General features: G+C 40.4%; 1 protein-coding gene across 3 annotated transcripts in view; it reads right to left on the bottom strand.

Moving 5' to 3' along the window:
* The window catches only part of LOC129779694 (high affinity cGMP-specific 3',5'-cyclic phosphodiesterase 9A), a 446,325-nt gene that overhangs the window by 235,752 nt on the left and 186,012 nt on the right, over nucleotides 1-24,561 (bottom strand). For all 3 annotated transcript variants that reach the window (XM_055787323.1, XM_055787324.1, XM_055787325.1), the window contains exon 4: nucleotides 7,501-7,539. The gene's annotated coding sequence lies outside the window, so the exon portion shown is untranslated. The remainder of the gene's footprint in view (nucleotides 1-7,500; nucleotides 7,540-24,561) is intronic.

The following is a 24,561-nucleotide window of genomic DNA, read 5'->3' as shown; positions in this document are numbered from 1 at the left end:
ACAAAACGGAGTAGTAGAAACAAATAATCCCATCTTTCCATCCGTGCGAGCGATAAAAAGCACAAGAAACTTCTCGGATCAATTCAATTTTCCACCCCCGACCCCGCGATACCGGATGCCCACCGAAGCATTCCGTACCATCCCACCGTGAGCCAATGATGCTGTGTAATCTTTGTAAAAGGGGAGGACAGCTGCAAGCCATCAAAGCACGAAGCTAATATGGATGGAAGAATAGCACAAACATCATGGTCTAGCCCCCTTTTCCCCCCCTTCACCGAATCGTGATTGTGCAGAGGGTAGCGCGTAGATACCAGAGTCCACTTCGTCCTGGTTGTCGTCTTTCGATGGCTTCTTCAGCTCAAGATTGATTGATCGGAAGAGCCATGAAAAATGGGAATGGAAACGCTTACGACCTGATTAGGGTTAATGGACATACTTAGCTGCGAACGAGGGGATGAGAAGTGAGATAATCCCAGACTAATTGAATGCAAAGCTTGCAGCTGCATTGCAACATTACAAATATTTTCTCAATAAATGGTTGATAATAACGCGTCAACAAGTTTCACACCAATGAACAATTTAAAAGAATCACCAGGAGAAAAAGTATGGAAGCGAAATTGATTTTTCAAACTCGTTCAGAAAGTATGATAAATTACCGCAATTATTGAATTCAATTCGTATGTTTATCACTTCGGATATTATTCCGGAATGAAACTAAGTTTTAATATTATCACTTTGGTGCAAGAGGTCCGATGGTTTGCATCCTTCTTCCTTCTTCCTTCTTCCTTCTTCCTTCTTCCTTCTTCCTTCTTCCTTCTTCCTTCTTCCTTCTTCCTTCTTCCTTCTTCCTTCTTCCTTCTTCCTTCTTCCTTCTTCCTTCTTCCTTCTTCCTTCTTCCTTCTTCCTTCTTCCTTCTTCCTTCTTCCTTCTTCCTTCTTCCTTCTTCCTTCTTCCTTCTTTCTTCTTCCTTCTTCCTTCTTCCTTCGTTTCGTTTCATCACTCACACTGAATCGACGTCGATTTCCAAATGACATTTTCAGACCGAATTGAAACAGTCATTTATTCGAGCACTGAATGTTTGAATGAAAGAATGTTTCGGAACGGAAACGGCGAGGTGCATAGGACTACGTCTATCTTCAAGTTTGTGCAATAAACCTGCATGAGTAATCAGTTGTCGACATCGGTGGCGCAATGGTAAGCGTGACTGATATGCTCTACTATACGTCTTTCATGCCACGATGTTGGAAGACCTCCTCTTAGGCTAGGCGCGATATAGCGCCTGTCTTTGTGGCTAATGAAAACAGATGGAACGGCGCAAGTTGGCCAGACGACGCGAGATGGTGGAGCGCTCGTGAGACACGACTCGCTTGTCGCTGTGGCTGAGCCACAGTTTCTCGTGCTGCTGATTCCGGTTGTGGTGGTTGTGTTGGTGAACAATCATATAGCGCCGTGAGTCTGATACTGTATGGTTGTACCGGTCGGAAGGTTGTGTTAGTAAATAAATATATCACACAACTCTGTGTGAATCAGACATTTTATGCGAGTGGCACGTTGTTTACACCAAACTGCAACTCAATATGCGCTCCACCACGCTACGTTTATGGCACGTATGAGTCGTGTTGATAGTCTCGTGTTCGCTTACGAGCGCTATACGCTTCTCAATTTGCGTCTAGCCTTAAAGTCAGAAAATACCTTTCTCACATGAAAAAAATCCATATATCCGGATTCTTTCAGGAGGTAACAGAGGATCACATTTTTTGAAAATGATTCTTCTACACATATGTTCGAATTGCGGCAATGACAGAGTTATTGAACTTCTTTTTTGTTTCGGACTCTGTTTGTCTAGCTCTACTCCAAAATGTACGCTACATAGGACGATTCTGTCGCTTCAATTCGAAAAACGAGAAAATTTAGTACAGGATATAGTTGTTACAGGGAAACTTCGATATAACGTACCCTCGTTATAACGTACACTCGCTATAACGTCACTCGATATAACGTACATTTTACCCCGATATAACGTACACATTTCCAAAGTGTAAAGGAAAAAAAACCAATATTTTTTTCCTGATAGAACAATGAGTTATCTGTATTGTGATGCTAAAACAAGTTTTGTACCTTCAATCAATCCCGAAATACAGCTGGTTTTGTGATTCCGGATTCTAAATGAATCAAGCTTTGATCAACAGTACGAAGGGAAACATCATGAGAAAGGCTGGCTTCATCTTCTAATTGAAGTTATTCATTAACTTTACTAGAACAGCAACACAATAATGTATTATAGACTACGTTTGTGAGTACTTTATTACGTTTCGATATAACGTACAATTCGATACAATGTACAATTTTGAAAGTGAAATGTACGTTATATCGAAGTTTACCTGTATACATCTAAATAAGTGGATTTAAATAACATTTTTGAAGTGAAAAACTTAAATGTTTGTGGTTTTTAAGGTGTTATTAATGGATAAAATCATTGCAAAGAAATGCAATAAATTTGATTGTTTCTATCAACTAAATAAAAGCTTTTTAACCGTTCTACAATTTGCTCTTTCACACTCAACTTTTATCTTTCTTAATTTCGCTGCAATATAATTATAAACAATTTCTGGTTAGTCTTCAATAAAAATCCTCAAAAATCACGATTTTTACTTTACTGTACTTATAATAGCCAATTAACTTGCACTTTAACGTTGAAATATTATATTTTGCCTTGAAATAAGCAATTTTTTCTTCAAACCGTATATAATCGAGCCTGACCTGTATAGCCTGTAAACATATAGATTTTTGCAAGACGCGTCATCTAGACGTCAACCTTATGAACTTGATAAAACCATCGTACAGGTTCACATCTTGTCTAACGTCATCGAAACGCGGCTCTTGAGACATACACCGCGGTCACAGGCGATAATTCATTTGTTGCGCCATGATTTCCACACATTTCTGACAAGCAAACACAACGCTATGGCAACCACTTTAATCTACCTTTGACAACGCTCAAAAACAACAACAATGTGTGCGTGTGATACAATGGAGCATAAACACTCTCCACCATACGGCAGATAAGTACAGGGTCTTTCAGATGAAACGCTCACGCAACAAATTTTAATAACTTCTACAAAAGTGAACCGATTTTTATTTAAAAAAAAAAAGAAAATAAAGCTTACTTTAGGACATTTTCGATGTGATCATCCCTTTTTCCGATAACGCGCTTTAAACGGTGAACAAAATTCTTCATGCACAACTCTAACATTACGGCTTCGATGCTGTTGAAAATCAGAGTTATTTCTTTCTTAACCCCTTGCCGTACGATTCAATTTACAACAACAGGGCCCAAACACGAGCACAGTGAGTAGGTTCGATACTCTGGTGAGTGTGTGTATCATACTTGCGATCGTAGCAGTCCCGCATCATCACACGTATCCATTTCATATCGATAGACGACGAGTGAGGTTCGATGTTGTACGTTCTGGCACAGTCTAATCGCGACGAGTGTGGTTCGACGTTATACGTGAAGGGGTTAAGTAGGACTACGTTTTTCACTAAGGGTGCCAAATCAGAAAACAGGTCACGTTTTTATGAAATAATGTTAATGTTAATAATCGCCTCTGCTGCAGACAGATTTTGATTGTTTGCATACATACTAATCGAATCGGAAATTCTAGGATTTGTTTGATATGCTTTACATTGCGTTTCCTAGTCCGAAAATGGTTTAAATTGATAACATTCGAAAGCATTCTCATTTCCCTGTATGAGCAAGCTGTCATCGGGCGGAGCTTAAATTGCAATATTTGCTGTCTCCACAACGCCGTCCTCAGGTGGCCAATTTTCAGACTATTGTAATGTTGTATTGTAATGCTTAGCATATCAAAAAAAATTTAGAGAATTTTAATTGGTATGCACATCAACACAATCCGTTCGCAGCGAAAATAGTTATTAACGTTAACATTATTTCAAAAACGAGATCTGTTTTCTGATTTGATACCCTTCCAAAGAGTCGTAGTCCTACGTCAAAAATCATTTTTTAAATTTTGAATTTAACTCTTAGCCTCGGGAAAGACTGCTTAAGTTAAAAGTTGCCGCAGCATTTTTATTTCTTTTTCACTTTTTCTGGTAAGCATATACGATCAGCATCGCAGTGGAATCCATATATCTACGAATGAATGTTTGTCTGTCTGTATATTCTGTAAAAACTCGAAAACTATAGACCCGATTGACGTGATAAACGGGTAGGAAAAATTTGACATATGCGACAATAGCAAATAGAGTCCGAATGAGCTAACATTTTGACTGCTTGAGGAATTTGAAATAATAAAATGACCTTTTTGACTTATAATTTCGTATATGACTAGTTTCGGCATTGTATTGGAAGGCAGTTTTCATTTTTTTATTACCGTCACATGATAACATACAAGCACATGATAAATTTTCACTTTGGGCGTATTGATAAGTAGCAGTTTCTCAAAAATCTACAGTAATTGTAATTATTATTCGAATTTGTGTGCAGTGATACTTGCTCAAACAAGTTGTTTATTTTAAATCTTTTGAGGAGTAAATGCAGCAAATAAATTTTGAATAAAAATGAGTTATTGGAAAAGTAAACGAACATAAGTGAAGAGTGCTTCCATGTACTGTAGAATGAAATGCAATAAATTCTGAACTATCGTGTGGTGATGAGGCAGATTGTATTCAAAGTGAAACATTTGACACTGAAGATAACGATGAGGAGTCGATCACCAATGATTATGGGAGATGGTCTTATCTCGTTGATAATAGATAACAATATTATCAAGCATAAAAAAAATAAATATAAATGTAGACTGATGAATTTTTGATTGAACAACAGAATTATCTGAAATATGTGCATTTATTGGGATTTCATATGCTTGTGGAGCTTCGGAATATTGAGAATAGTCCAGCTTGCTATCAACCAGGGCAAAACATTACAGTTGACGAGCTATTGTTTTCGACAAAAACCAAATGCAGATTTTCACAGTATATGCCTAATAAACTCAATAAACTTGGCATACAATTGGAATGAATGTTTTGAATGTTTTTTTCTTATCAATGCTGGTTGGAACCATTACAGGAAACAAAAGGGAACTATCCGAATAAGCTTATCAAACGGCAGATAACATGCCTCGTTTTTCATCTCTGTTATTTAAATCAGAGAATTGTGTTCTTACAGTATATAAAAGCGGACTAAATAAAAGAGTAGCTGTTCTTGATTCTAAGCATGAATATGTGAAAATTTTTAAAAGTAATGAAAAACACATGAAAAGATTTTCGAAAAAAAATACATAAATAGTCCAAAAATAATTTTAAGTAAAATAATTTATTTATTGTTAATACTCACTAATAACTTGTTATGTAACTGTAGATGATATAAAACATATTGAAAATTAATTTTAAATAAATTACTTTACACATCAGATATTCTTTCACAAAGCAGTCATTTTAACTGCTTTTGTGCAATATAGGTATATACTAAGTTTCGGTCTTTCTAGTGTTAAGACATTTGGCATCAATTTTTTTTAAAAAAACTTCGATTTCCTTTACTCTCTCTTACCTTCGGTGATTTTTCGGTTTTCAAAAAACTCAAACTTTGACGGTTGTGCGACATTAGTAAATGAAGTCCGATTGAGCTGATATTTTGCATAAGGTAGTTTTACGTGGGAATCAATACTTTTGATCAAGTCGCGTTTGGAAATTCGAAGGTAACTTCTTTCCCATACATCCACTGACACTGTAATGACTAGTATTGATGTGCTATCAGATCGACTCTATATCGAAGGGAGAGAAGGGCTACCATATATAAATATTAGCATTTTTACAGTTCAATGTATGCCTGCCCGGTGTGAACTCAAAAAATCTTGATCGGATCTCTATGAAAGGGGGAAAGGTGAAAGAGTTGGGAATGGAGAAAAAGAGAGAGAGAGAGAGAGAGAGATAGAGGGAAAAGAGGAAAAAAAGAGAAGAAAGAAGAGAGAGATACAGAGAAAGGAAGAGAGGGGGTGAGATGAAGACAGAATTAGAGAAGGAAAAGAAAGAGATACAAAAAGGGAAAAGAGGAAAAGAGAGGATAGGACAGAGACAGAATCTGATTAGGTGAGAGGGAGAACGACGATGAGAGAGGGAGAGAGAGGGAAAGAGGGTGAGAGGAAGAAAGGGAGAGAGGAATAGAGTGAGAGGAAAAGAGAGGATGAGAGAGACAGAATTAAGAGTAAGAGAGAGAGGGGAAGAGTGAGGGAAAAAGAGAAAGGGAGAGCGAGGAAGATGGGATCAAAACATACAATGGCTACGGGATTGTTGAAAAATTCTAAAGTTATCTCTTAAGCCAGCGTGTTGGCTGGACTCAGACTAGATTAAAAATCCATGCGAAAGCGAAGTATAAGTTAACAGTTAACTTCACATTTCTCTTCTGTTTTTTCCCCGCGCGCCAATTCAAGCTTAGTGCTGTAAAATTTTCTTCTTGCATATTTTGAAAATGCATTCTGAAGCTTACAATAGTGCATGTCTGTTCAGCACGGTAGCAAACAGTAAGCTGCACAATTGCCGAAACGAACGAACTTTTGTTAAACCGCTTCTTTTACTGTTCTTCCTTTAAATAGAATGATTTCTGATAGGTTGTTTGCACAATGGTATAAACTCAAATTATTTAAATTCTGCTTTGATACTACTTTGCTTGCTCCGTCCAGCAAAACTTGTGGAACGAAAATGAAACCAATCAGAAAGTGAGATTTTGCGCGTTTGGATTGTGCTTGACATTTTCCAACTATTCTATAGTTGGTTAAGAAAATGTATACAGTTTTGAATTTTAATTATGTTTGAATGTTTGAATTTTAATTATACCCCTCATATCTTCCTGTTAGACCTAATCCTACGTCAAAAGTTTGAACTTGCCAATAAACAGAGGGTTTATCCATGGTCTCGATATGAATACGGCCTTTTTTCATATTGCATAGCTTTTAGATGGAAAATAACACAAAAAGCGTTAACTTACGATCCCAGAACAATATGAATTTTCCATAATTTCAATTCAAAACCATCTCATTTTAATGACCTTTAAGAGATTCATTAATACCCTTCTCTTCGCTTCGGTTCTTATCGAGAACCCGAGGATAAAAAACCATCAGTCGAATTACTGTCACTTTTTCAACGCAAAACCATCCACCGTCGCCTCGCGTCCTCTCGCCACCCCTGTTTCCGAGTGTACATGTGTGAAATTGGCGATAAAGAGGATGCTCATCAATCTCGCTGCTGTCTGTGGAGGTCCTCAGTCTTAGTAGACGACGCGCGCGGAAGGAAGAACCAAGGAGACATGTGACACTCCGGTTCGCAGTGGAAAGTTGATTTATGGCGTCGCAAAATTGGCCCTGATTGATACCAACCAACGAGCAAATGAACCGTAACGAAGGATGGCTATTCGTATCACGGTGAAACTCCCCTTCGAAATGACATCGCTAATGGGGGAAATGCAGCGCTTTTCTTCGTACGTACCTCTGATTCCGTTCGTTTGATCGATGAAATGTGTTTTTGCTGAAACGAGAGCAAGAGAAAATCCAACATAAGCTAAATGAATTTAGGAACACGGAACATCAGCCTCTGAACACAGAAAAACCAGGGAAATGTTTTCAGTCAGAGAATCCTTATTTTCAATTTGTTCGACTGGAAAATGTCACCTCACCACCAACCGATTCCAGAAGCGGCATCTTTTCATTTCTTTTTCATTATTGTCGTGGTCAATGTTGGAGTGAAGCAACACTGGAGATAGGGATGTCAAACAAGCGCTAGTCTTCCGGCAAAATTCCTTCTCGTTTGGTCAATCCTGTGGGATGAGTACATTCCAGGAAAATTACCCCCTACCAGAACAGAAAAAATGCGTAAATCAAATTTATACCAGAATTCCTGCGCGTTCACTCGAGGAACGGATGCTGGAAACGAAAATGTGATGTTCCAAATCGAAGGAACATCATAAGGACTCATACTCTGCACAAATAAGTGAGATATATTCCCGCAAGATATTGTTTGAAAACGCTCACTTTTTTCTTCAATTTTTTTTTTTTGCTCTACCTTTTAGTCTAGATGTCGATCTCATGACGATGGTTTTACTGCTTCGTTCAAGGACCTGTCGCTAGCTGGCTCCTCTGGGATGCATTCTCATCCTCGTCCGTTTAATTTAACATCGTCGTCGTCCCGAGATACGAAGATGGCTGGCTGGTGATGGGGCGCTCTATCTTCAAATTGGCTAACCGCAGAGCAGAAACACAGCTCCAGTCAAAGCGAGGGCAACAGATAGAGCGGAGCCGAAGAACCCAAGGTGAGACAGGGGTGGATATTGATTAAAACGTCAGAATGTGTTTAGCCCGGTTTTGCAAGTTTGCTCCCTCTCTTCTGCTGTTGGGAGGAAAATTTATTCTTCAGGTGATAACTTCAGTTTGATTGGTATTTATTCGGTTCTCGACAGTCCATAGTTGGTTTCCAGCAAACCCTCACCCCCCCCCCCCCTTTCATCCTTCTAATTCCAACCAGTCGAAAGCAGAACCATTCTGCTTGCAAAATCTAGAGCAGACATTTTCGAAACAGGCCACAGGATGCACACCCAATGCACACAAGTGAAATTGCATTTTCCATCCCAACCACACTCTGACAGCGTTTGAAAGGTAAAAAGTGGATAAACATTACCCCCAAAAAAAAAGAGTTGAAAAGGCAAAAAGCAACAAACAACATCCAGAAACTTTCTCCGATTACAGCCAGCGCGCTTCAGGATGCAGTGAAGGAGAACTTTTCACCCGTCGAGTTGGGTGCAGTGTGTTTGTGTGCGTATGTTTGTTGGGTAATAGTGGTGAGCGTCAAGGGAGAGACACCTTCTGTTCGCGAACGATTCCATTTGTTGAGTAATTTCGGGGAATTGAAAAATATCACGCTTGTCTAAAGTCGAACTTTGTTCAAATTTCTCATGTCATAAAAGTCCACTGGTGGAAAAAAGTTTGACAACGCAGTAGTTTCGTGTAAAACAAATTAGCTTCCAGCACTGATGGTATTTTTATCGAAAATTTCACATAAACAGAAACTGCCATACTTCGAACTAGACCCCAAGATACTTGAATGACATAGCATGAGTGATCGGTTTATCCAAAAGTTGACGCTTTTGTTTTGCTGGTTTATGCTTCCTAGAAAAAACCACCATCTCTGTTTTCTCCGTGGAGAATTAGATCCTTAGCTCAATGGCCCAGGTTGAAAAATTGTTCAAAGTATCTTGTAAGGGTTGATCCTACGACAAACACCACTCCATCATCTGCAAGTTGTCCTCTGTTGAAACAGAATCAAAGGCCCCCTTTATGTCCAAGAATACTGAAGCCATTTGTTTTTTTTCGGCGTAAGCCATTTGAATTTCTGAAGAAAGCAACGCAAGACAATCATTCGTCCCCTTGCCTCTGCGGAACCCATGTTGTGTATCTGAGAGTAAGCCATTCGTTTCAACTCATCGATCAAGGCGAAATAAGATAATTTTCTCCAACAATTTCCGTATACAAGACAGCATTGCTATTGGGCGGTACGAATTGAAGTCGGACACGGGCTTTCCGGGTTTTTGAATAGCTATAACTCGTACTTGTTTCCAATTAGCTGGAACAATATTATGTTCCAGAAACCGATTGAATAAATTCAACAAGCGAAGTTTCGCCACATCAGGGAAGTTTTTCAGCAAGTTGAACTTAATTCTATCCGATCCCGGAGCAGAATTGTTACATGAAAGGAGAGCAAGAGAGAATTCTACCATCGAAAACTCGGAATCAAGGTCGCTCCTATCTTGTGAAATATCTCGAACAATTTTTTGTACGGGAACGGAATCGGGACAAACCTTCCATGCAAAATTAAAAATCCGTCAATGTGAGTATTCCTCGCTTTCATTCGTTGAAGAGCGATTTCTCATGTTTCGAGCCACTTTGTATAATGTTGTCATTGACGTTTCTCGTGACAAACCTCCCACGAAATTTCGCCAATAAGCACGTTTTTTTCCCCTTGATCAAGTTTTTAAATTGATTTTCAAAGGCTAAATACGTTTGAAAATTCTCAATGGTTCCACGTTTCCGAAAAACTTTAAATGCATTCGATTTATCCTGATAAAACATGGAAAATTGGCTATCCCACCATGGATCGTGTTGTCTTCGAAGAATAGTGGAACCTGGGATGGGTTTCATTTAAGCGCGAACCGCGCTGTCATAGATCAAAAGAGATAGGAAGTGATACTCCTCCAATGGAGGTGAACCATCTCTGGAAGTGATAGCTAGTGCCATCGCATCCGCATATTTTTTCCAGTCAATGTGTCTTGTGAGGTCATATGCGATGTTTATAGATTCAGAAGAATTCGACCAAATGGTGATGGAAATTTTGATTGGCAAGTGATCAAAATTTCCATCACTGCTGGGATCCTGGATAACATTCCACTTGCAATCTAACGATCAGCGTTGCCAATGTTCCAGCTTAAACTGGATTCTTCCAGTCTTTTTTCCTCGATCCAGTTAAACAGTTAAACCCTGAAATCTTCCAGTTTTTAAAAATATTGTCCAGTTTTTTATATGGTTGCTTCATTTTACCAAGTTTTTGTAAAATATATTCATTATGCATAAACATTCTCCCTCACCCTTCCTATTTCTTGGCAAATTTTGTTTTTTGACATTTTTCGTTCGATCGATCCAAAGTGTATCTTCTTACGCACTCTCAGCGTTATTTTTCTCCTGCTTACACATCCAAAAATCAATACGGTTAGCGCGCAGTGCGTGGGGTGCCTTACCAAGCTATATCTTTGAGTTTATATAAATATTATATGTTCTAGGTCCTCCGAAACATTCTGAAGTTCAGACCAATTGATCTTTAATGTCCATAATAAAAAAAGCCCGCGTGCCCGCGTGCTATGCTGGCTTTGAGTTTATATAGCGTCTTAGCATCAGACGTGATAGGTCCTCCAAAACATTCTAAAGCACAGAAGATCATAGTGTCAATGTGCTCCATATTTTTAATTGATATGAATATGAAAACCAAGTAATCTTCTTTCCGTTTACATTAATCGACCATTTCACGAAATGAAAATCCGAAAATTTCATGTGTTACAATATGCGGGAAAGATTATTTTTAGGTAACCTGAAAAGGAAAACCTGTGCAATTATTTGGATCGGCTATACATTCCATTATTTATCGCATCTTTTCCCATCGAAATCCAATCGCAACGTTGGAAAATTAACTGTGGGAAACCTGAGAAGATAACTGAGAGAACTTCTCGAAAATCAATCATCCCGGTGTTATTCATAGCGTATACACTTTATAGAACTTCATTTGCGACGGCGGAGAGTTATTATTAGGAAACCTGGAACGATAACCAGACGAACTCTAAAACTAATCGGACCGGCGATATATCGAACTCTAACCTGGAAGGGGAGAGTTATTTTTCGGAAGCCTGAGAATCCGAGAGAACTCTCGCGCGTACACTTCATAGGAATCTCATCGTGACGGAGGATAGTTATTTTTTGATAACCTGAGAAGGTAACCGAGAGCTTCTCTAAATCCAATATTCCCGGCGATATGTTCCGATAAATAAGCGAGTGCCCTCGAGTTGTGGCAGCTTGGGCAAGAATGCAGTGGAAAACGGCAGAGATCTTGGGAGGATGGCAACAACTATCGTGTGGAGACTTACTGAGACCGTCATTGAATCGTATAGGAAAAATTAAAAGAGATGAATTATTAAGAATCTTAAGTAACTATGTGAGATTCATAAATGACACTAACGGAATCATAGATATTGTAAATATGGAATTTCATTTAGATATGAATTAACTATGTAGTTTCTTTATGTACAGAATAAACTTGACATTAAGAAAAAAAAAGTTATCAATCGCGCTTACTCTGCATCGAACTTCAATCGCAACGGTGGAGAGTTATCTTTCTCTAGGTAGTAGCCACGAATAGCAACTTACAACCGTTCTCCTTATGGGCTTTGGGATGTTCTTTTTCGGCTAGTATAGAGTTTTTTTTATTTCATATTCTTCGTGAGTGCGAAAAAAATTTCGTAGCTATTCTATTTATGGTCAAAAAAAACACTACAGAAATGTCAAAATTCGAGAAGGAAAAGAACAGAAAATTCAGGTTAGGTTTGATGCAGTAATCTATAAGCAGAAACCGTGTACATCAATTAATCTCATTGTCGAGCAAAAAATACGAGATTTTTTAAGTTTTATAAGCAGAAACCGTGTACATCAATTAATCTCATTGTCGAGCAAAAAATACGAGATTTTTTAAGTTTTATCTAAACAAAACCATATTTTTTTAGAAGTTTTAGAAGAAAAGATCCTCAAATGTTTTTTCACAGTAATGTTCGAGTTGTGGAAAACATTGTTTTGATCTACTCGAATGGTTAATTCATGGATTACGCTATTTTATGATCTACTATACGCTTTGAAGGGCATATTATTTCTCGGACATTGGAATAAGTATAAAAAATGATTTTAGATAAATTAAAGCCGAACTTCTTAAAGTAAAACTTATCACGGGATCCAGTTTTCTTCCAGTTTTTTTAAGAGCAATCTTCCAGTTTTTTGAAAAATATTATTGGCAACCCTGCTAACGATAGTGAATTTGAGCAATGCGAGAGGTCAAGAGCACTTGGAGGAGGTTGGAGGTTTAGGTACACGTATGTTTCCCCATTATTCAAAACGGTCATATTGAAGCTGTTACAAAGGTCATATATCAACAAGGAACGGTTGTCGTCGTACTGTTCCCCCCAGGCGGTACCGTGAGAGTTGAAGTCTCCCAAGATCAACCGTGGCTCAGGAAGGAGTGAGCTGGCAATACAGAGGTTTTTGCCTCTGATATTTGCATGACAAGCAACAGCTTCGATCCCTCCAATAGGCGGAAGGTCAATTCGAAAAAAATGAGTGACACTTATTGATTCCCAATAACACCCCTCCGTAGTCGGACAGAGCAAAAACATCACAATTGAAGTTGATGGGGTTGAACACTAATGGGGCGGGATTTCTACAACGGGTTAATCACTGGGATTTCTTCGTGCAAATGGGGACTCCAATCTCGATCGCTAGATGGACCGCAGATGGTTTCGACGGGGAACACTCGGGAAACACTCGGGGGACACTCGGGGGACACTCGGGGAACACCTCTATTACAGCAGTAGCGTTGAACAACGAACGATTCGTTGAACTATTTCGGGATATTCATAAAAAAAACTCACGGAGTTTTTAACAAAACTTCAGTCCCTTTAATACGTCTTCCATTCTTGAAGGTTCGATACAAAGTAACAAACTTGGTGAAAAAACGTTGCTATAGGAGCGAACAACTTTGGGTTGCTAGGGTGCACAAATCGCAAGATTACTAGATGGCTAGATTTCTACAATATTACATTTCAGATCTAACATTAACCGGCCACCTTGAAAATACAATTTTCAATAACAACTAAAATCTATGTTATAATTAATAATTCTTCTTCTTTGCGTAAGGGTACCTTCAATATTGATGACTTCAGTATACCTCCTAAAGATTGTGGAACCGCCACGTCTCTGAAGATGTTGTTGCAGTATTTCTGTTGATCGTATTTTGCATCTGGAACTATTTCGGGTACTTCGATTTTGACCGGTGACAACATTGATGGCTGTAGGCTTGAAATCGCCAATAGAAGTTCAGCCGATTCAGTGGCAGCTGATAGAGGTCTGATTTGGGTACCGGTGGTGACATTACCACCTTGGATCAGCTTCAATTGGTGCAGCACAATGAACAATTTAAGCAATGCGCGGAAGCCAGCGATGACAAGTTTGTGCCGAATGTTGTGGGATTAGCAGATTTTTGCGTACATCCTTCAGCTCATCGTGGAATGCCTCTTGTTGCACTACTTTCATCAGATATAATTGAGTTGCGTTCGTGTTTTGGACGAGAAGCACTCGGACATGGATCCGGTCATATTTTGAGCGTATATTACAGATGAAGCGGATTACAAAATCCACTATATTCAGCATCATTTGATATGACGAGGATTGCAGGAACAGCTTGTGGGAGAGAGAAGCTTGATGAGTGAGTACTTGACGTTGTTCGAGTTCTTCCGTTGGGAACTCGGAGCGAGGGAGATTTTGAATTGGACATACTTTCTTGGACTCAAGGGATGCTACGAGAGTGGCACTCAGCTCGAATCTTGGAAAGCTGATTGACTCCAACGGGGCTATCTCCGACTTGGATACATTGACGTTGCTATTATCACCTTCCAAACTTATATAAATGCATGCTTCATATGATTTTTTTAATGTGTTACGGTAATACGAGATGAAAGTATTTTGATTATTCCATAATTTTGGAAGAGATGTGGGTTTTTGGCAAAATGGTTTCCACTTACGATGACGATTTGGAGTGATTTCATCACCCCAGTGCATGTCTTCATCTAGTAGTACTTTGTGCATAATTTGTAAGGACGAGATAAAATCGTGCGTGCTTCTGTATTTCCAGAATTTTCTTTGGGGCAGGTGATCGTCGGGGCTAAACAAAACAAAGCGGGATATTTTTCCAATATTACCCATAAGCACAACTGAGATGTGTCGGAAACGCAGAACAATGGTGAGCAATTCGTCCTGAGCAATCTTCAGTGAGCCTTCAAATATGATTCGATCTTTAGTCGATGAACTGTCCTTCTTCGCGACGGTGTATTCTTCGATAATATTAGGGTACTGCAATTTGAGATCTGGGTGTCTTCCTTGATTTTGTTCTGACGAATCGAATCGTTGAGGAGGGTGCTGCTCATCTGCCGAATTATTCGTTCCGGTCACCTCCTCAAGTTTCCACAAACGTTGTAGTTGATCTTCGATCGACGGAGCTAAAGCTACATGACAAGTTACTGCTTCTCTTGATTCATCGTGCTTCATTTGACCAGTGACGATCCAGCCAAAGACCGTTTCGACCAGCATGGGAAGATTCTGGGCCAAGCGGATTCGTCCATCTAGCAAAAGAGTGTAGAAATGACCTGCGCCAATTATGAGGTCGATTCTTCGAGAAATGTTAAACTCAGGATCGGCTAACAAAACTGATTCCGGAATTTTCCAATGGGTAGTAGAATATGAAACTGCTGGGGTATCGCTGGTAACTTTTCGCAGGACGAGAAAATTCATTCGCTGCTTGAAATCATTCACTCTGGATCGGAGCTCAGTTGTCACCTGATATTTAGCGTTGGTGAGGGTGCCGTCTACACCCGTTATGGGGACGTTGACTGTTGTGCGGGTAAGATGCAATTGATGACACAACCGTTCACTGATTGCGTTCGGCTGCGACCCTGTGTCCAACAGGGCTCGAGCCAAGTGCTCTTGTCCATATGCATCTACGATTATTAGAACCACGGTAGAAAGAAGTACACTCACTTTGTTTCCTTCTACAGCTGCGCTGGATGCTGCTACGTGAGCATTATTGTCGGCAGCCAGAGTCTCGGTGGTGGCAATAGCAGATACCACGCGGGAGGGACCAGGTAGGGGCTCGTTCTCTGTTTTCGGGGTTGTCTCTGATTTAGGTTCCGGATGCAATTGAACTTCGATGTAACCGGGGTGTATCATCGTGTGGTGTCGCTTGGTGCATTGCTTGCACACAAACTTTGAGCGACAAGTACGAACAAAATGGTCGCTACGGAAGCAATTGCTACATAGCTTTTTGTCGTTTACGACCCTCAAACGATCTTGAATATTCATTTCGTTAAATAAGAGACAGTCCATCAGCGAATGCCTCTGTTTTTCACAGGCGGGACATAACGGATATTCCTTGTTAACACTTTCAGCCATAGCGTTGGAGCTGACACGAGAGGCATTCTGCTTTTGGATTCCAGAATTGCGGTTTCCGGTTTTGGATTGGGATGGGCTTGGGCGGTTGACCATAATCGTCTCCAGTACTCGAGTCCTTTTCTGCAGGAACTCAACCATTTTTTCGTAGGTCGGATTTTCATCTGATGCGATTGATTCCTCCCATGCGCTGTGGGAGGCGTCATCTAATTTGTCTACCAGCAGCTCTATCAGAATGGAACTAAATTGTTCGACAGGTTCTCCTAACTGCTGCAGTACCTTGGTGTGCCGTTGAAAATCATCAAGAATGCGGTGGAGCGCCTCCACAGAATCATTTGGGATCTTTGGGTACTTCAGGAGCGCTCGTATGTGCTTTTTTCGTAGTAGACTCTTATTGGAATAACGCTTGATAAGCGTGTCCCACGCAACAGAGTAGTTCGCAGCGGTGATGGTGATAGAATGAATGAGATTCGCTGCTTCTCCCTTTAGAGCAGCGCGAAGATAGTGAAATTTCTGCACACTTGATATCTCCGTTGACGAGTGAATCACGGAAAGGAAGGTGTCGTGGAAGGTCAGCCATCCATTAAAATCACCATCGAACTCAGGCAGCGTGATCGTTGGCAGTTTTACGTTCGACAGTGGGTTGGGAAATGGTAGTTGCGCGGGGATAGCCTGAGTAGAGGTTAATGCCACAGGCAATTGTTGGGTGGAGTGCTTCACTAGCAAACTAGCTTTCACTTGAAAATATTTTTCTTCGACCTTGGCTCTTATTTCGGCATTTTCCAGTGCAAAGTTTTCATCGACATCGAGCTCTTCGTACTCTGATTGTACTGTTTCGAAAGACTCCATCAACTTCTCAATACGCTCCAGTCGTAGTGGAATTTCGTGGCCATGTTCATCAGGATCAAAATTCCGCAAGAATGTCTCCAAACGCGTAATCGAGTCAAGAATGTTTTTTCGCTTCAGCTCCTTAGCTTTCATTCTTTTCTCGTTCTGATTTGACATCTTGACGTTAGATCCGAACACAAATGGGCAGCTAAAATGGTCGAAAAAGATCCAGCAGTACCGAAAAATTGAGTAGATCTTATTGGAACGGTACTCACCTTGTACCTCTTCCAAAGAGGCCTTGTATGATTAATTCTATCAGCAACTAACGGGAAATAACAGGTTGAGATAACTGGACAATGGGCAGTTATACACGGGTAATGTGGGTGGCAGCATTAACGAATTTTTCCAATTTCGTTAGAAGTTCGGGAAACGGGGTTTATCTCTGTTAATCTTCTTGATATCGTGCGGATACCGTATGCTCTGGGTAGTGTCGGTTTTCAGGTTATGTGACCGTACGTCTTCTTGTTTGCGGGGCGAATTGTGTGACCTTTATCCTGGTCACGGCACCAAATGATGGGGTTGAACACTAATGGGGCGGGATTTCTACAACGGGTTAATCACTGGGATTTCTTCGTGCAAATGGGGACTCCAATCTCGATCGCTAGATGGACCGCAGATGGTTTCGACGGGGAACACTCGGGAAACACTCGGGGGACACTCGGGGGACACTCGGGGAACACCTCTATTACAGCAGTAGCGTTGAACAACGAACGATTCGTTGAACTATTTCGGGATATTCATAAAAAAAACTCACGGAGTTTTTAACAAAACTTCAGTCCCTTTAATACGTCTTCCATTCTTGAAGGTTCGATACAAAGTAACAAACTTGGTGAAAAAACGTTGCTATAGGAGCGAACAACTTTGGGTTGCTAGGGTGCACAAATCGCAAGATTACTAGATGGCTAGATTTCTACAATATTACATTTCAGATCTAACAGAAGTTATGAATTAAAAATTTGAATGTATCCAATTTAGGGATAAGACTACGACAATTCCTCTGTAAAACAGTGATATCTCCGACCTGTCTATTTAAATTAGACATCAAGAGAGATAATCATTGCAAGGAGGGGCCATGTTTGCATCAATTTTTGCAAAATTGTCTTCAATGCTGGAAGCATTGAGATGACAATGGTTCTGATGGAGTCGGAAACATTAAAGCATGTGAAGATTTGAGCCACAATGTCAGACAACCTTCTAAATCCCGATTGGGAAGTTGAGCTGGACGGAAAAATAGGAACAGTTGGGTTTTTTGATGTCCCCTCGAGTGCTGGGTCGCTTGAAGGTGAACTATTCCCACGGAATAGTTCACCTTCGCCAGGAGGAACCTGATTTTGCTTGTCCGCTGCACTCGATTTTTTAGGCAAGCTAACAGGGGGTATCAACGGGGGGACTTGTTTTTGAACTTTGGCAGTAGTCACATTTTTGCGCCGGGGATTCCCTTTGAAAATAAACGGTGTGTCCCCGCTAGCTGTATCCGCTTCCATTTCATCGACTGGCAACGTGGAAATGGTATTGTGTGTTGAGATTGGTTGTTTTTGTTGTTGTTGGGTCAATGGAGAAGCGCCCTTTAAAATTTCCGCAAATGTGCGCTTCGAGCGTTCTTTTAAAGAGCGCTTCTGTTTCTCCCAGCGACTCTTGCAAGTTTCACAAGCTGAGACCACGTGTGGAGTTCCTCCGCAATATGGACACTTATGCTCAGTCGCACTGCAGGTTCTGCCCACATGTTGCTCTCCGCAAGTGGCACAGCGCTCCTTGTTGGCGCAATAATCTGCTGTGTGACCAACTGACTTGCATTCGTTGCAAGTCATGGACTTTGGCACGAAGAGTCGCACAAATAGTCTCAATTTGTCCACCGTAACGTAGTCGGAGACAACACAATAGCGCAAGAATAGCTTACACGGACACGTGATGATGAATCCCGTTAACGACAGCCACGCGATGGCGATCCCGTTATGCCAATTCAGTTCAACAGCCGCCAATCCGGCTCGCTGCAAGAGCGCTGTTTCCTTTGGTCCTTTGTTCCACTTCACAAAAAGTCAGTTCGAAAGCGGGCAGCAATGACCTTCACTCGTACACTATACCAATAGCAGGGGATAGTAACTTCAAGCAAAAAAGTGGGACCGATTCGAGATTGCTTTTATGTAAACAGTGAACTTTTTTTACACTCTAAAAATCGAACCGACTTGCACTGACAACTGAATGATATTGTCAATTTGTGCGAGATGCCTCAAAACAGCTGGGAATAAATATTGTCTATATACAGTAAGTTACATTTAATGCGACGTTTAGATTATTGAACAGACCTGTAATGTGACACGTTTAATTGGACATTTTTGTAAACATCGAGTTCGGGGACCAAATTATGGCGTCACATTAAAGTTGCCACCCAACGTCGACACTGTACCACTCACATCGCCAATGTTTAATTACCAAAACCGCCAAAACCGCCTCCAAAGCGACACTGAGTGGTGCCTCGGCATGTCGTATTAAATTTAAATTAATGTATTATGTTGTTATTTATGTCATAGTGCATAATGTCATAAGCAATGAACACACATTTATTTTCCACTTGCAACAGTATTCACGATGATTGGATGGATGAATATACGACTTCTAGATGCATCTAGTACGACTATCGTCATGCGTATAATTATTATAGATTCTTGTAAATACATGTATGTTATTATTTTTATTTTTTTATCAGTCATTTTTATCATTTTTAAGTCAGAATATTTCCGGTTTTAAGAAAAGTGAAAATTAAAGTTGCTTTTTTTATTTTTAACTTTTAAGTTTGCCGGTCTTTTGAGTTCTGATAAACATAGTGACAAAAATAAATTAGTTCAACTACGTCATTTAATTGCACTTCACTCAAAACTGTAGACATGAGATTATGGACTTGACAAATCAAGCTGCCAAGTATGCCAACCCAGCAAACATTGAATCGTATAACTATCGTATATAGAGCATCGAATATCTGATATTTTGGGTGGTATATGATGCGCCCAAATAGCATATACAGTAAGTTACCTCTAATCCTCGACATACCGAGGCACTACTCAGTGTCGCATTAGAGGTGATTGGCCTGTAATTGGACATTCACAATGATAGTGGTACAATGTCGACGTCTTGTGGCGACTTCCAATCTGGGGCTATACTTCGGGTACCAAACTCGATGTTCACAAAATATCCAATTAGAGATGGAACAGTCCTATTATTTGTATCCCATTACAGGTCTGTCCAATTACCTCTAATTCCACATTTAGTTAACTTACTGTACATGCAAGGTTATTAGGCAATACCTAATAACATAATAAGTCTGTTGTCATACGAATATACGATTCATCACTGCCATAAAAAATGGCGGAAAATATTAAAGTAAAATGTTCGGCCCGGGGAATCATCTTTTTTGTATGTATATAGAACCTTTATAAACCATATAAACAAAACGTGGAACGATACAGACTGAAACGAAGGCAGCAAACACATCTCTTTCGGGGAAAAAAGCGCCGCCTGGAAGAGAAAGAGTGTGAGGAGATGGAACTGCTTTATCGTTCTCGAGAATCGCGGAAGTTCTTCAAGAAACTAAACGCCTCGCACAAAGGCTTTGTGCCGCTGGCCGAAATGTGCAGAAACAAGGAAGGAGGCATCTTGACGAACGAACGCGAGGTGATCGAAAGGTGGAGGCAGCACTACGATGAACACCTGAACAGCGCGCAGACAGGAGACCTAGACGGCGTTGAGGAGGACTACACCGGTGCAATGAACAACGACGACGTACCACCCCCGACGATGGGTGAAGTTAAGGAGGCCATTAATCAGCTCAAGAACCACAAAGCAGCTGGTAAGGATGGCCTCGTAGCGGAGCTCTTCAAGGGAGGTCCGAGAAAACTTGTAGAGTGTATGCACCGGTTGATAGTCAGGATCTGGGACACAGAACAGCTACCGGAGGAGTGGAAGGACGGGGTAATCTGCCCCATCTATAAAAAAGGCGACAAGTTGGATTGTGGGAACTATCGTGCCATCACAATCCTGAATGGTGCCTACAAAATTTTGTGTCAGATCCTCTTCCGCCGCCTATCGCCAATAGTAAGTAGATTTGTGGGAAGTTATCAGGCCGGATTCATGCCCGGTTGCTCGACGACGGACCAGATTTTTACACTGCGGCAGATCCTCCAAAAGTGCCGCGAGTATCAGGTCCCTACACACCACATCTTCGTCGACTTCAAGGCCGCATATGATACAATCGACCGACGACAGCTTTGGAGGATCATGGACGAACACGGCTTTCCCCGAAAGCTGACAAGACTGATTCAGGCAACGATGAACGGTGTGCGGTGCAGTGTGCGGATCTCAGGTGAGCTGTCGGAATCATTTGAAACTCACAGGGGACTTCGACAAGGCGATGGAATCTCCTGTCTGCTCTTCAACGTGGCGCTGGAAGGAGTTATGCGGAGAGCGGGCTTCAACATGCGGGACACGATTTTCAACAAGTCTAGTCAGTTTATCTGCTTCGCCGACGACGTGGACATAATCGGAAGAACACATGCGACGGTAGCCGACTTGTATACCCGACTGAAACACGAAGCAGGGCTGATTGGGCTTGGGATCAATGCGTCTAAGTCTAAATACATGCTAGCTGGAGGGACTGATCGCAACAGAGTTCTTCTTGGTAGTAGTGTTGTGATCGACGGCGACGAGCTCGAGGTGGTAGAGGAATTTGTCTACCTTGGCTCGTTGATAACAACTGACAACAACAACAGCCATGAAATTCGAAGACGCATTGTCAATGGAAGTCGTGCCTACTATGGGCTCCGCAAATCCTTGAGGTCCAACAAACTCCGACCCCGTACGAAGTGTACCATGTACAAATCCCTAATTCGACAGGTTGTTCTCTATGGGCACGAAGCATGGACGATGCTTGAAGAGGAGTCACAAGCGCTTGGAGTTTTCGAACGCCGAGTGCTCAAAACAATATACGGTGGTGTACAGGAAAGCGGAGTATGGAGAAGGAGAATGAACCACGAACTGGCGCAACTCTACGGCGAACCCAGCATTCAGAAAGTCGCCAAGGCTGGACGAGTGCGATGGGCAGGGCATGTTGCAAGATTGCCGGACAGCAGCCCTGCAAAGATGGTGTTCGCATCGAATCCGGTAGGAACAAGAAGGAGAGGAGCCCAGCGAGCGAGGTGGTTGGACCAGGTGGAGCAGGACTTGGCAAGAATCGGTGCAGCCGGGAGTTGGAGAACTGCAGCCATGGATCGGGACTATTGGCGAAAAATTGTGAAGAAGATCTAATCTCTCAATGGGATGTAGTATCATTATAAATAAAAAATAAATAAACATTATGTTTGTACAAATAGGAATTAATCAATTGACTTTCAGGGATATAAATGTTTGATATGAGTGGGGCCACGCTTATAAAACTGCTCCGATGGGATTATCGTTGTTTGGTTGTTTGAATTATCAAGCCGCAGCTATCTCGTACTGCTATCTGAAATATGATTCTAGGGCAAATAAAGTTCTTACATATGATACGAAAGAGTTGCACTCGGATACTTCATTCCTGATTGTTTATTGTGCTTTAGTGGAAATATCGCAAAATTGATATAGAAATGGTTAAATAAAGTTCAGTACTACATGTTTCAAGTAATCAAATAACATGAAGTAAAAAATTTCATTCATTTTTTAACAATTTAAAACTGCCTTCGGGCCTGCCCAGCAAACATTAAATCGTAAAAAAACATTCGAGGGGTTGTATCAGAGACACGACCGCTTAGAGCGTAGGACTACGCAATCTTTTTTCTTTTGAAATTTGATGGTTTATCATTTCGAATAATATTTGCGAATACGTCGAAATAACTCTTTAGTAAAAAGTTCCGGGGACCCTGAAAATGTTTAATGGCTTGCGTAGTTTTGTAGACTCATTTCGAGGAGCAACGATAATTTTTTGCCCTTGCGGGAACAATACGCTATGGTCATATGTCGCAATTCGTTTCTTTATATCAATGCACGCATTGCACTGAATATTAACGAGTGGCATCTTCCGTGCATCGCCATCGAAGACGAATGAACTCTCTGAGTTTCAAGTGTCTATAATTCAAAAGAAGAAGAAGAAGAAGTGCATCGCCATTCAACAAGCATCAAACACGCGTCTAACTGATGCATACAGTTGCAGTGCTAAAAATGAAACATCGCAAGAATGACCGTTTATGAAAAATCGTTTCTCGGCACTCGGTCGATACCGTCAACAAAGTTTCTAAGTTCTATGTTTTGCGCAATGAAAACAAGCTACACACAAAAAAACCAAACACTGATGTTTAGCAGCGACCTAAAATAATTTGTACTCTTCTCTTTTTTCGCCTGCTTTGCCATGCCTCGGATGGTTGTGTTAATTGCAATGCCAGATGCACTTCAAGTGAAATATTCACTAGCGTTCACAGCTCGAAGGGATACATTAAACACATAACGAGCAGAATAAGCGAGCTTTGTTGTTTCGGGCACAGAAATATTCTGAGAATTTTCCTCAGAGGAGATGCAATACTTATACGCTAGCGACAGCTTACACACTATGCAAGGGTGGAGTTTACTTCGCAATTTTTTTTCTTTTCGCTATCCCCCTTCGTTGTTTCTGTTCTAGCGGCAGCATAAGTTACCCGTTATTGACAGCTCTGTTCGGGAAAGCACACAAATGGACAGAACAAATGTATGGAAAAATGGGAATGCTTCCATTTTTCATCAATTTAAACCATATACAGACTATGGGATTGTAATGTATAGCATATCAAACAAAATAATCTTAGAAAAATTTCCAATTCGATTGATATACAAAACGTTTAAATCCGTTCGTAGCAAAAAATAGTTATTAACGTTAACTTTATTTCATAAAAAAGTGACCTGTTTTCTGATTTGGCACCCTTAATGTAAGACGTAGTCCTACGTCAAAAATTTAAAATTGGAGGCGATATACATACATCTAAGACACATTACTTGTATGATGTGTATAACTGGCATATGCATATGAAATTGGAGGCCATATACATGTATATGGGGTATATGATGCAATATAAACGATAATTATACGATTCATTATTTTCTAGGATGTATGTATATCGCCTCCACGTTTGCATGTATGGGCTGGCTAGGCGCATCATATACATGCAATTTATATTAATCATACTTGTATGTTTGTGAATATAATCCTCAAAATAAAATAATTACACTAAACCTTCATTTCAAACAACTTATGCAGTTACCAAATCACGCACTAAACATCAAGAATTGCTGGGAATCTCTTATCAATATTTGTTCAAATTTAAAAATGTGCTTAACTCCAGTTTTGTTGACAAATTTTATGCATTCAATTAAATCGTACGATAAATCATATATAAACATAAACATTCCCACCTTTCATCCTTCATTAAACACCTCGTAGTAGAAATCTGTCAGTATGCATACACTCTCCTACGAAACATAGAGGAAAAAAATATATTCGTCGATGTAAACAAGCAGTGAAAAAGGAGACACTTTTCGACGAGTGATTTGTATGAAGTTCCACTGCCGTGCCAATAGCACAATAGCAAAAGTGACAATGCACAATACCGACACTCAGGGTTGCCAACTATTATTTTCAAAAATCAGGGAAAATGAAAATAAAAATCAGGATAAATCAGGATAGCTCATTTTGGGATGTCCGGAAAGTCCGTACCGATTTTTAGGAGAACAAAGGCATCATTTTTATAGGCAGACATACATTTATACAATTTTATGTGCACAGTTTTGTTCCACAATCTTTCGCCATGTTTCATACAGCTTCAAAATTATATCCTACCAGATCATGTTCGCTTTCTCGTCGAAAACTGTTCAA

The sequence above is a fragment of the Toxorhynchites rutilus genome, chromosome 3 (assembly GCF_029784135.1).
Source record: "Toxorhynchites rutilus septentrionalis strain SRP chromosome 3, ASM2978413v1, whole genome shotgun sequence".
In the NCBI taxonomy this organism is placed as follows: Eukaryota; Metazoa; Arthropoda; class Insecta; order Diptera; family Culicidae; genus Toxorhynchites; species Toxorhynchites rutilus.
Note: the sequence above shows the minus strand (reverse complement) of the source record. Positions and strands in the feature narration are given on the sequence as shown.